General features: G+C 43.5%; 1 pseudogene; it reads right to left on the bottom strand.

The window, feature by feature from the left end:
• Positions 1 to 10,460: 10,460 nt before the first annotated feature.
• Positions 10,461 to 11,075, bottom strand: LOC148854557 (cytosolic sulfotransferase 5 pseudogene; annotated as a pseudogene).
• Positions 11,076 to 13,310: the final 2,235 nt, after the last annotated feature.

The raw sequence follows: 13,310 nt of genomic DNA, 5'->3' as shown, positions 1-13,310 counted from the left end.
CCTGCACCGAGTTAGGACCCCTGGAACGAGGACACGATTTGCTCGAGGGGTGACAACTAAACCAAAGGAACCCAATTTGCAACATTCGGAGCTCGGATATTCAGTCACCTCGGCCCGAAAACCACCTCAGCATAGAGACACCTCGATACCCAATCCAGTTTGGGACTAAAGAAGCGAAGTACCAGTTCGGAGCTAAAGAGCCGAAATGCCACGTAATCGACTCCAAAGGCCTCCCCAACGGACCCCGAATTTCTCGAGATAACGACGAGACTCATCCTAGCTCTGCCTGAATCGGAGGTAAATGATAAACCTTATCAACACATTGCTCTCCTTAAAAAAATGGAACAGATCTTATTTGCACAGCCCAGAGATCCCAGAGCTCTTTCATAAGGCCCATGACTACTCCATTATATAAGGACATCAAACCCCAAGGCAAAGGTATGTGTGATTATTAACTTACTAGAACTCAAGCATCCAAGTATTCAGCTCGCATTCACAATATAGAACTGACTTAAGCACCAGAGTGACCCCGTTGGGCTAGTCACCCCAGGTTCTCTGATCTATTATTTTGCAGCTTGGTCTAGCTCACCGTGCAACTGGAGTTCAGATCATCTTCCAGCTAGGAGTATCTAGATCGCGCACCATCAGCTATAAGTATACGGAATGTTTGGCATGCAATAGAAGTTCTGGACTGTGGAATCTTATTTATGTGATTAATTTTCAAGAATGAATAGGGGTTTTTCTATGGTTTAAGTGCTTATTTACTTAATATATTTTACAAGAATGAACAAATAGACTATATTAGAGTTGTTCCACCACTTTCTATAGTTTACAATCGCTGACCAAAATCAACGATTTTGGGAAAAACGGAACCAGTCAAGTGACCGATTTCTGGTTTTTCTGGTTCGGTCCGGTTTTAAAAACCATGATACGAATAATCCTTCTTCATCGGTGCCTTGGAGGTGGAATCACTTGGTTTATGATGCTCGTCTGCTGGCAGCCCTGCATGGGCATATCACTTTTAAATTTGTTTGTAGAAAACTTAACATAATTGCTCACACTCTAGCTTTGTCATGCTTTAGGTCGAAAATCTTTGGTTTTTGGGTCACAGAGGCCCCAACATGTATTAAGCAATTTCTTTCAGATTAAGTAAGCATATTTGAAGCCAAAAAAGGAGGCAAATTTGTTATTTGTACAAGGATCTACATTTCTTTGAAGACAAGAGGCAAGTCTTTTTCAAGGCTAATGTGTTTGGATTCTCAATTCATAGTTTGAACCTTTTCTCCTTGATGCATTACTTGAATTGCATCCAAGGCTTCATGTAAGGAAGTTTTATCCATCCTTTCTATAGTCCACACTCCATACTAGGTAGAAAATGGCCCTGCCCTCGATAATGATCTCCTACCCAAGTAATCTAACAGGTTGCCTACCCATTACTCAAGATTGAAGCATCAAAGTTATGACTTTCGGCTGGTAGAATGTTATGGACACACCGTCCGGCAGCACACTGCGGCGCAGTGACAGGCAGTGGCACGCACAGTAGGTCGCACAACAGCACGCACCACACGGTAGCAACACTATGAGATGCACACGCCGCTCGGCAGCAGCGGTAGGGCGGGACCCACACGACAGCTCATCAGGGTGGGCCCACACTTATCTTGCCACATCAGCTCTGCTCACCAACTCGCCGCCAGCTACACCAATCCTTATCCTTATCCTTATCTTATCTCATCTTAAGTAAGAATTGTGTTACCACTAGGAGTAGGTAATTAGGAGTTTGAGTTTAATTAGGATTTTCCTTCTGTAATCTCCTATTTAAGGAGCCACGAATTGAAGAAAAGGCATTGAATTTTCGATCAAGAAAAGAGCTTAGGAGAGTTAGGGTGATCTCTTGGACAAATCACCCCCTAGTTCGCCACAATAGGGTCAGCACGCAAAGGGAAGGGCAAGGGAAGGCTAGGAGTTTTCCCCGTGGACCGCCCCGTGATGAGATCCTACGCGCGGGCCCATAACATTTTGGTATCAGAGCCTAGCGTCATGGGTGACATGGAGCAGCTATCATCCAAGGTCCACGAACTGGAACACCGACTCGTGGAAAATCACACAGAAGTAAAAGAGGTCAAGGAGGATGTCAAGGAGTTTCAGCGCCTACTAGAGTTATACTTCACCACCAAAGAAAGGAGTCCTGAAGAGGCGGCCACCAACCACAGCCGCCCTTCAGATCGAGCCGAAGGCTCCAGTGAACGACAGGATGCCACCCTAGCTGCAGTGATCATACCCAAATACAATCCTCTGAAGTTTCCCTCATACAGCGGCAGCGGTGACCCACTGGGATGGTTGTACCGCTGTGAGCAATTCTTCCGTAATCAGTGCACGGAGGAGAAGGACAAGGTCAGCCTGGCCAATTCCACCTGACCGAAGAAGCGCAACTCTGGTTCTACCGAGTAGAGCAGGAAGAACCAGGTCTTAGTTGGGAGTAGTTCAAGTCGTACTACCTCCTTCGGTTCGGACCCCCATTAACAAGCAACCCCTTGGGGGAACTCATTAACCTCAAGCAGACCGGGACAGTAGAAGAGTATCAGCGACAGTTTCAGTCCCTTCTCGCCAGAGCCTCTTCAGTACGCCTAGACCAGCAGGTGGATATGTTCACAGCTAGCCTAGCCAAACCTCTGCAAGTTGATGTAGAGATGCAGAGCCCACCTAATCTGGTCACGACAATGAATTTAGCCCGAGCCTTCGAGCGCAAACTATAGATTAGCCGAGGGTCGTCCAGCATGGGACACCCACCAACGACTTGGACAAACCTGAAGCCTGCTGAAGGAGGGCCCTCGCTGGAAGCCAACAGGGAACCATGACCTTTCACCAGTAACCCTCCCCAATCTGCAACCAGCATAGGGAGCAGCACGATGACACCTCCCATCAGACGCCTATCCAGAGCCGAGATGGTGGAACGTCGAGCCAAGGGCCAATGCTTCAACTATGACAAATTGTACTTCACCGGCCACTGCTGCAAGCGGTTGTTCTGCCTCCTGGTAGACAAACTGGAGGAGGAAGAAGAGGAGCAGACAACACTAGAACCCGAGATCTCCCTCCACACCATCACCGGGATACAAAACTCCCAAACCATGCAGCTGGAGGCCCAAGTGGCAGGAAAACAGGTACGGGTTCTGGTGGACTCAAGGAGCACACATAATTTTATTAGCAAACAAGTTGTGCTCCAACTGAAACTACTGGTGGAAGACAGACCGTGGCTTCAGGTAGTTGTAGCAAATGGGGAGAGAGTTCACAGCCCGGGGATCTGTCGAAACATCCAAATACGAGTGGATTTTGAACCATTCCTCGCTGATCTATTTGTATTGCCCCTAGACAAGTTCGATATAGTGTTGGGAATTAAGTGGCTCATCACCCTCGGCCCTATCCTACGGGATTTCAGTGCCTTGACCATGACGTTTAACCTATATGGGAAACAAGTCACATGGAAGGGGACCAAGATGAGAGCAAAAAGACCACAGGTACATACCCTCCATGGTGATGCCTTGCACCCTGCAGAGATGGAGAGACTTCTTACCGATTTTCCAGACGTGTTCTTAGAACCCAAGGGCCTTTCTCCAGTCCGATCATGTGACCATCGGATCCCCTTAATGCCAGGGACTGGACCCGTGGTCATTCGATCGTACCGCTACCCACAACTTCAGAAAGACAAGATAGAGAACCAGTGTGCAGAAATGCTGAAGCAGGGTATTATCCGCCCAAGCCGCTCCCCATTCTCCTCGCCAGTCTTGCTGGTGCCAAAACAGGACAACACCTGGAGGTTTTGTGTAGACTACCGGGAGCTCAACACCAGGACCGCCAAGGACCAGTTTCCGATTCCTGTGGTGGACGAACTGCTAGATGAGCTCCACGGGTCTCAATATTTCTCTAAACTGGATCTCAGGTCAGGCTACTTCCAGGTTCAAATGGCACCCAAAGATGTGAAGAAAACAGCCTTCTGAGCGCATCATGGCCACTTTGAATTCCTGGTTATGCCTTTTGGTCTCACCAACGCTCCATCCACATTTCAGGCCTTGATGAACGAGGTATTTCTACCCCACCTCCGCAGATTCATCCTAGTATTTTTTTACAACATCCTGATTTATAGTACGTTGTGGGTGGAGCACGTTCATCACCTACGGACGGTTCTGGAGCTGCTATGCCAATATAAGCTCTTCCTAAAATGAACCAAATATTCTTTCGGAGAGCAACAGGTCCTTTTTCTAGGACATATAATCAGCAAGGAAGGAGTCTCGGTAGATGACTCCAAGATTCAGGCCATTCTGGAATGGCCCAAGCCTTAGTCCACTAGGGCTCTCCGCAGGTTCTTAGGTCTCACCGAGTACTACCGCAAGTTTGTAAGGGATTACGTACTCCTGGCGGCCCCATTAACCAAGATGTTAAAGAAGAATGCATTCCAGTGGGATGAAGCAGCGAACATCGCCTTCACAAACTTAAGAGATGCACTCTCCTCAACCCTCGTGCTGCAGTTACCAAACTTTAACTAGGAGTTTACGGTTGAGTGTGATGCTTCGGGCATAGGCATCGGCTCAGTGCTGCAACAACAAGAGCACCCCATAGCCTTCTTCAGCCGCAAGCTAGCAGACCGGCACCTAAAGCAACCAGCCTACGAGCATGAATTGATAGGGCTTGCTAAGGCCGTCCAACACTGGAGGCCATATTTGTGGGGTAGACCCTTCGTCATCAAGACAGACCATTACAGCCTCAAGTACCTTCTAGAGCAGCGGCTTACTACTCCACCCCAACAGCACTGGGCAAGTAAACTGCTAGGGTTTGACTTCCGCGTAGATCACAAGGCAGGGTTTTCAAACCAGGCCGTAGATGCGCTATCTAGGCGTGATGAAGAGATGATACACCTTTGCGCGATCTCCTGGCCCCGCGCTACCCTATTGGAGAACCTAAGGAGCATACTACCCCAATCACCAACATGGAGGGATCGGGTGCAAGAATTACAGCCCAGAACAACCAACCCGAATTGGTCCTTCCACGAGGGACTTGTGCTATACAAAGGGAGGATATATCTCCCGATAGATTGCCCATTGATTTCAGTCGTCATCGCCAGCATACATAACGCCACCCACGAAGGAGTTCAGAAGACGTTACACCACGTCCGCGCCAATTTTCATTGGCAGGGTATGCGCGGCTCAGTTAGGGATTTCATCCAGAACTGATCCACATGCCAGCAACAAAAATGAGAGAATTTACACTCGGCAGGCCTCATGCAACCCCTCTCACTCCCAACACAGATCTGGGTCGATATCTCCATGGACTTCATTGAAGGCTTGCCTAAAGTCGGAGGGAAGTCAGTCTTATTTGTAGTGGTGGACCGCTTCTCCAAGTATGCCCATTTCATCCCGTTGTCCCACCCATACAGCGTAGTCTCTGTGGCCTACACCTTCTTCACACACATCTTCCGCCTGCATGGGCTGCTTGAGTCCATCGTCAACGACAGGGATGCAGTCTTCACTAGCACCTTTTGGAAGGAGCTATTCCGATTACAAGGCACATCCCTACCTTTCTCCTCTGCCTACCATCCACAAACAGACGGGCAAACGGAGGTGGTCAACCGTACCATAGAGATGTACCTCCCCTGTTTCGTAGGGGACCAACCACGACGCTGGGTGGATTGCCTTCCTTGGGCCGAATACTGCTATAACACGTTCTACCACTCCTCCCTTGGCATGACTCCCTTCAGGGTTGTGTATGGCCGAGATCCTTCCCGTCTTTTATCTTACGAACCAGGCTCCACACGGTTGGAAGAAGTAGAGCGCAGTCTCTAAGACCGCGACGCCCTCCTGGCCGAAGTCTCCCTGTGCTTACAGCAAGCACAGGCGCGCATGAAGCAAGCCTACTATCAGCACCACCGCGAAGTCACATTCGAGCCTGGTCAATTCGTTTGGCTGAAGCTCCAGCCTTATCATTAGCTCTCCCTCCGGCGTCGAGGCCCCCCCCAAGCTAGCCCCAAAGTTCTACGGGCCCTTCAAGGTTCTACGGCAGATCGGGAAGGTTGCCTATCAACTCGAGCTACCGGAGCACAGCAGAATCCATGATATCTTCCATGTGTCCCTATTGAAGGCTTTTACAGGGACTCCCCCTGAACACGTGCCTTCTCTACCTCCTCTAAAGGATGGCAGACCCATCCTCCACCCTTGAGCTCTTGTCCGGTCACGCATCAATCAGGGTACCTTTGAGGTTCTCGTAGAATGGGAAGGATTACCCTCAGCTGAGGCCACCTAGATTCCCTGGACTGACCTTCACAACGCCTACCCAGCCCTCGAGCTTGAGGACAAGCTCATTGTCCAGGAGGGGTGTGATATGGACACACCGCCCGGCAGCACACTGCGGCGTAGTGACAAGCAACGGCACGCACAGCAGCACGCACCACACGATAGCAGCACGCACCACACAGCAGCAGCACTGTGAGATGCGCGCGCTGCCTGGCAGCAACGGTAGGGTGGGACCTACACGACAGCTCATCAGGGTGGGACCACACTTATCTTGCCACATCAGCTATGCTCGCCAACTCGCTGCCAGCTACACCAATCCTTATCCTTATCCTTATCTTATCTCATCTTAAGTAAGAATTGTGTTACCATTAGGAGTAAGTAATTAGGAGTTTGAGCTCAAGTTGGAGTTTGAGTTTAATTAGGAATTTCCTTCTGTAATCTCCTATTTAAGGAGCCACGAATTGAAGAAAAGGCATTGAATTTTCGATCAAGAAAAGAGCTTAGGAGAGTTAGGGTGATCTCTTGGACAAATCATCCCCTAGTTCGCCACAATAGGGTCAGCATGCAAAGGGAAGGGCAAGGGAAGGCTAGGAATTTTCCCCGTGGACTGCCCTACGCACGGGCCCATAACATAGAACAAGCCAAAAAACTTGATATTTATATCACAATGGTAGTAATTCTGGGGACAAAGCTTTAATGTTTACAAGAAGCAATAGGTATAGGTTTCCACCCAACAAAGCCTGTAGACCAAGCCGCTTACCAAATAGTCAGTCTTTAAAGACAAGACCCCACAAGATCAGTATGTATTTTGGCCATTTGGGTTGTTGAAAGATCTTTTTAAAAAGATTTTCCAAATGGCACCTTAATTACTAGGAAAAATGCACTTATCTGATAAGTGTTTGTTGGGTCGATGTAATTACTGGTATTATTTTTGAGTAATGAGTAGTTAAATTAAATAATAACCTTTTTATTCATAAAATGTCATTACCAGAAATGTTAATTTTGTCCCATTACGCTGTGTCAATTTTTCTTGGATGAGAATATCCATGTAAGATAGATATAAAAAAGTGAGGAATGATAATGGAGATCCTAAAGAACTATGGGAAAGCTTCCGGGCAGAAGGCGAATCCTTCTAAATCCGAACTTTTTTTCTCTCCAGGATTGCATCCAAAACTGCAAAAACTAATTACAAGAGTTATGGGTATTAAAAAAGTTGCCAATCCATCAAAGTATTTAGGACTCCCTTCAGTTTTTGGTAGATCAAAAAAGGGTTTGTTCAATTATCCGGGGGAGAGAATGGAAAGTAAGATAAATGGATGGAAGGTCTCATTCCTCCCTTCTGCAGGGAAAGAAGTGCTGAAAAAGGTAGTCTTAACTGCAAACCCCTCCTATGTAACGTCTTGTTTCTTGGTTTCAAAATCCACATGTACCCAGTTAAAGAAAAACCAAAGAGCTTTCATGTGGGGGGAAACAAAAAAATCAAAAGAAAGTTAGATGGGTTAGCTAGACAAAGATTCGCAAAAGTAAATCTCATGGTGGCCTTGGCTACAGAGATCCATACTTGTTTATTCTTGCTCTTCTAGCAAAATTAGCATGGAGGTTCTACACAGAAAAAAGAAATTTGTGGGTAAATTTGGTAAAAGGAAAGTATTTAAATGGGAAAAGCTTCTGGAATGTGTCTGCCCCTCGAAATTGTTCTTAGGGCTTCAAGAATTTGCTAGAAGGAAGGGAACTCATTAGAGAAGGGGCGTGCTGGTGTATAGCAAAAGGTGAGGGTCTAGCGATTTGGGATCTTATTGACCCACAAAACAACTGTTGGAAAGAAAGAATTGTTCACTCCATATTTGACCCGGCCACTGCAAATTCAATTTGTAACATGGACCTTCCAAGAGCTAGAGGGGAAGATGAGCTGATCTGGATGCAAGACTCAAAAGGAAAATTTTCTGTGAAATCGGCTTACCACCTAGCAGTTAGCTTAAACAAAGATCAATGTGGAGTAAATGATCCAAATCCTATGACCCCAAATCTATGGAAGAAGACCTGGGCCTTAAAAATTCCTTAAAAGATCAAACATTTCATTTGGAAATGTTGCCATAATAGCATAACAGTGAAAAAAGTGCTTAGAAAGAGAAACATGTGCCAGGATTCCCTCTGCCCAATTTGTGGGAGAGAAGAGGAAAGCACCAGGAACATGGATTGGAAGCCCCCTAGGCCTTACTGGTTTAAATCTGGCTTCTCTTAATCACTTTGATGATTGGTGGGCCTAGTAGCTACAACAAGAAAATCCATTAGTTGGAGCCGCAAAGTCTATCATTGAGTTGTCTGCTATAATTCTTTGGTATATTTGAGACTCCAGAAACAGATTTGTTTTTGAAGAAGTAAATCCTATCTTTATATATCTTTGTTTCTTGCAGGCAGGATGATGAGGGAAGTGCGGAAAGCTACCCGTCAAGAATTAATAGATTCTTTGCATGATAAAGCAATTGAAGAAAGCATCAGATCATCTCCTCAGCAGAATTCTAGCTTTTGTTTTGCAAGGACTGATGGCAGTTTTAATAGTAATGGGTTGAGTGGTTTGGGTTTCTGGATAGCGAACAGTATTGGTTCTTTTTTGATGGCTAAATGTGGTGTATTTAAATATGTCTGTGGAATATGCTGAACTTACAACTATATTCTTTTTTTGCTGCAAATCTGCTCAATCCCTAGGTTTATTATCCATCAGAATTGAACCAGACTCTCATGTGCTAGTTAATATTGGTATTTCTTTCAGTATTGGCTTCATAAGTAGAAGCGTAAATGGGGTAGTGCATGAACTCACGAGAAGAGGTAAATTAGGCGTCGCTGCTGAATGGAGAAGCCCTCCAGCCTGGCTGGATCCTTTTCTGGATAATATGAAGTTTATGGTAGATGGTGTTTATTCTTCACTTTGGAAGCCCCTGTAGTTGTTGATTAGTTCCTATAGTTTTTTGTTTTTTGTTTTCTCTGTTTTTCTTGTTTTCCTGTTGTTTTGTTTGTTTGTGCCTTTTTATTTTTTCATATGTAAATCTTGATTACAGGAAGAGTTTGGATCCGCTGGCCACAACACAATACTGGCCAAGTACAACTAATTTTCCCCAAGTGGGCTTGGCTGGGTGAATGTGGCCAATAATATGTTTCTGTCAGTAGAATTGAGCTCAATATAGGACAGTTGGTTAATGGGAACCAGTTTCTTGCTAGTCAATTTCCCCCCACTATTTCCCAAAAATGAATTTGTTCAAAATTGAAAAATTAAAATCAAATTCTAGCGTGTAAAAACACTATTCATTTCCTATGAACTTGCCTCTGCGAGCTCCCATGAAACATGAAGAGGCTAAGATTTCTCCCTTCTATTATTCAAACTTTTCCACATAATAAGAAGGTTCAAAATATCATTACTCACAATAGGACAAATAATATTTTTGGGAAATTTAGGACCCATCCCCCTCACAAGTTTTTATTGATTTTCTAAATGTATTGTTTTAAAACCCCTACATATGCTACAACACCCCCTTGAAATGTGATGGATTCCCCCACCGACACTGTTGACAACTGTACAAATTCATAAAAAATTATGAGAATAAAAACACCAAAATTTTATTGCTGTCAAAAAACAAAAAGTTAGAGATTATATTCATATTCACTTTGATATTCATGAGTTGAAACGTTTAAAGCTGTCAAAAAAAAAAAAACTTCAACTTGTCTTTTACTTACAGTCCATATTTTTTATAGGCTCGAACTACCTAAAAATCCAACTGGCCCGGCCCACGACAAATTCACCAACAATGGTGGTCCATCCATCCTTTTCCACCTTCTTTTGATATATTCATCCATCCCTATGACCTGGTCCTACTTTCTGCTCCAATACAAAAATCAGTCCGGATCAAATAGGCACCATGGTGTCAAAATATTTATCAAGTACTCATCCAACGTGCTTAATATTGTAATTAACAAAAAACAGATATAATGCTTGCATCTCATTTTACCCCGTTTACGAAGACCCCCGAAAAAAAGTTAATAAATGTGTTAACCAAAAAGAATGAAGAAAAAGTGAAGACCCCCGAAAACAATATTCAGTACATAGATAATACCCCCCCCCCCCCACTCCCCCCAATATATATATATATATATATATATATTTAGAGACAAAGGCCAGATCCCTCTAATTTAACTAATGCGAGTAATTTGATCAAGTCTCTATTCCCATCTCTGGGGTGAAGTGATTCTTCCAATCTCCTATTTCACCAAGCCTGAAGAAACAACTGTTGGGGACTCAAAGTCAAGGGTCTTCACCATTTTTGCTCATCCCCATGTTTTTAAGCCTGTCTAATAAGCTACACATCCACAACAATTTATCAACTTCCTCCTCCTTAGCAAAAGGTTTCCCAAGAAATGAAACTAACCTCTTCACTTGTCCCCTTGGGTCCCTTTTAAGCTATTCATACTTCAAAAAGAGTATCTTGTAAGGTCTCTCCATGCTCTCCATGCTCTCCTTCCAATGTTCTAAAACATGATCAAAGAATGAACCAAAAGCATGGACTCCATTGAAGAAGCTCTCAAATGCTTGAGTCATTGGAAAATGGAAATGGCCCGTGTTCATGTGTCCTGACTTTGTTCTTGAAGTGCCACAGGGATACAATAAGTGTCTTTGGGGTTCCTCGTGATATATGCTATCTTGCACTGGGAGTTCTTGATGGACTCAGGCAAAACTCTGTAAGGCATGTGGGTATGAAAGAGTCTAGGAGATGGTGTAGCAGAAAGACAAGGAGTTGGGGGTTTCATTGTAAACATGGATTTCTAAGGTTCGTATGTAGGCTCTAGGATACCTTGTAATCAGAGGGTCATCAATATCCTTAATTAACGACATCATCGTGATCGACAGCAGCAAGGGTGGTATTACAGTATTACCACTGCTGCTTAATTTGATCATGGCAGCATTGGTGAATCATCATGATGCAGATGCACGTAACAAGGGCTTCGAGCCAGGTGGTGCCTGTTTTCATAGAAGAAGCTACGATCACATCGTCATCTCCTGCTCCGAAGTGCGACCGAGCGGCCACTGCGGCGCAGCTTCCGGGTGTCGGGGAACGTACCAGAAGCCTTTCCATTGGTAGAGATCGATCCAACTCATCCCACCATGTCTCCCTAGGAAGTTGTCGTGGTAAAGGCTTCAGTGAATCGGAAATGGTCATTATTAGCAGATACTTGGTAGTAGCCATGAAATGAGAAGGCACAAAATGAACTAGGAAAATTAATTCTTCTTAGTGTTGAATGATGAAATAAAACCCAAGTATATTTGTTTTTATTTTTACATATATGGGTTGTATTTATAGACCATAGAGGGTGATGCATGGAAAGGAGACGATTAGTGGAGAGAGGGGTCGTTGCTGGCTCTCAACCTAGATCGGCTTTGGTCTCTGAAGCTGGTGCTTCTACTCTAATGGTTTTAAAGCTGGCCAAGCGTCTGAACAAAAGAAATCTGCTGATGTGAACTTCCACCTTGGGAAGATGCAACAAAAAACTTGAAAATCAAACATTCGACTAATTTTTCTACAATAATGCTTCCAGCTACTAAAGTCCGGACTCTGGATGCGTCATGTGAACTTTCACCTTCATACCATGGGGAGGCGGAGGAGAATGACGGAGAACCGGGGCAAATGAGATGGAGTCGCAGAGATGGGGGAGATGATAAAAGTATAGCAGAGACAGAGTAGCAGAGATGGAGGGGAATGAACGATCACCTTCATGCCTCACCGCTAAACTGAGTGATCTTGTCACTCACTCAGATGGTAATCAAATTTTTTGTATTTTGTAAGAGTTAGAATGCAATAAAAGCGGATATGATAAAATTATATTCTATAATACTATATTTATAATCAAGTTTTCTAAATTTTGTAAGAGATATGTCAGAAATCATTAAAAGCGGATATGTAAAAATATATTATATAATACTATATTTATTTATAATATAATCGAATTTGAATATTTATCGAATCGAATGAACTTGCATTCGAATTCGATTTCATTGACTCATCGGTAGAAAATGAATATTCAAATTCGACCATTTATATTATTCGGATCATCCGAATTCGATTTGATTACATGAAATCTCGAATTCGAAATCGGTTTCGGTTTTTGGAATACCATTGACACCCCTACCAACCATCTCATGCTCAGGTAAAAATTAGCTCTATTTTCTGACTTATTTGCTCAACGTCAATTTTGTGAATATGTGTTCTTTGTGTATTTGAACAACTCTCTAGTCAATCCACTCCTAAGTGTGGGTAGGCATCTCTGCCCCCGGGTTTTTTATCTGTGTCCCATCGGTGGTTGATTGAGTAGGAGTTTTTCCAGTATCATAGTCGAAAACGTTTGGTTATCCATTTTTCTGAAAAACGTTTTCTCAGACCACACCTCAGAAATCAGGAAAGGTGTGGCATGAGAAAACCCCTTTTTTTTGTGTTTTCTCGTTTTTTACCATTGCTAGCAATAGTATGCTGACATGGCATTGAAAATTGCCTATGTGCAGCAATAGCAATGGCACCAAATAATAAAAAATGTTTTTTTATAAAAATGGCATGCCAATGCAGCACCGCTTTCTCAAAAAACAACTATCAGGAAACGGCATTGGCTCTAAACACTACCATAATTAACAAGACACTTATGAAAATTGGAGGTGGAGATAGCCAAGATAATTGTATTTCTTACATGGTGTCAAGGTTCAAAGTATTGGAAACGTAAGGTGTACCGGAAAGACAATTTTAAGAGATATATCAAGATACGTTTTAGATACGTATAGATACAGACGAAAAATCAAGATACATATAAATATAGTAGAAATTTCAAATTAATCCTAAAAAATATATCACTAACAATATTTACAAATTTTATATGATTGTAAATAAGTCATTTAAATGTAAAAAATCATAATTTAATGGTTTATATAAAGTAACTAAAATGTGAATGTCAATTTTCAAAAAAAAATAATATAATTAATTTTAATATTTATTAGTATAT

The sequence above is a fragment of the Nelumbo lutea genome, chromosome 4 (assembly GCF_056320005.1).
Source record: "Nelumbo lutea isolate HS-2025 chromosome 4, American lotus-T2T, whole genome shotgun sequence".
NCBI classification, from domain to species: domain Eukaryota; kingdom Viridiplantae; phylum Streptophyta; class Magnoliopsida; order Proteales; family Nelumbonaceae; genus Nelumbo; species Nelumbo lutea.
The sequence above is the reverse complement of the archived record's forward strand: the minus strand, read 5'-3'. Positions and strand labels throughout refer to the sequence as shown.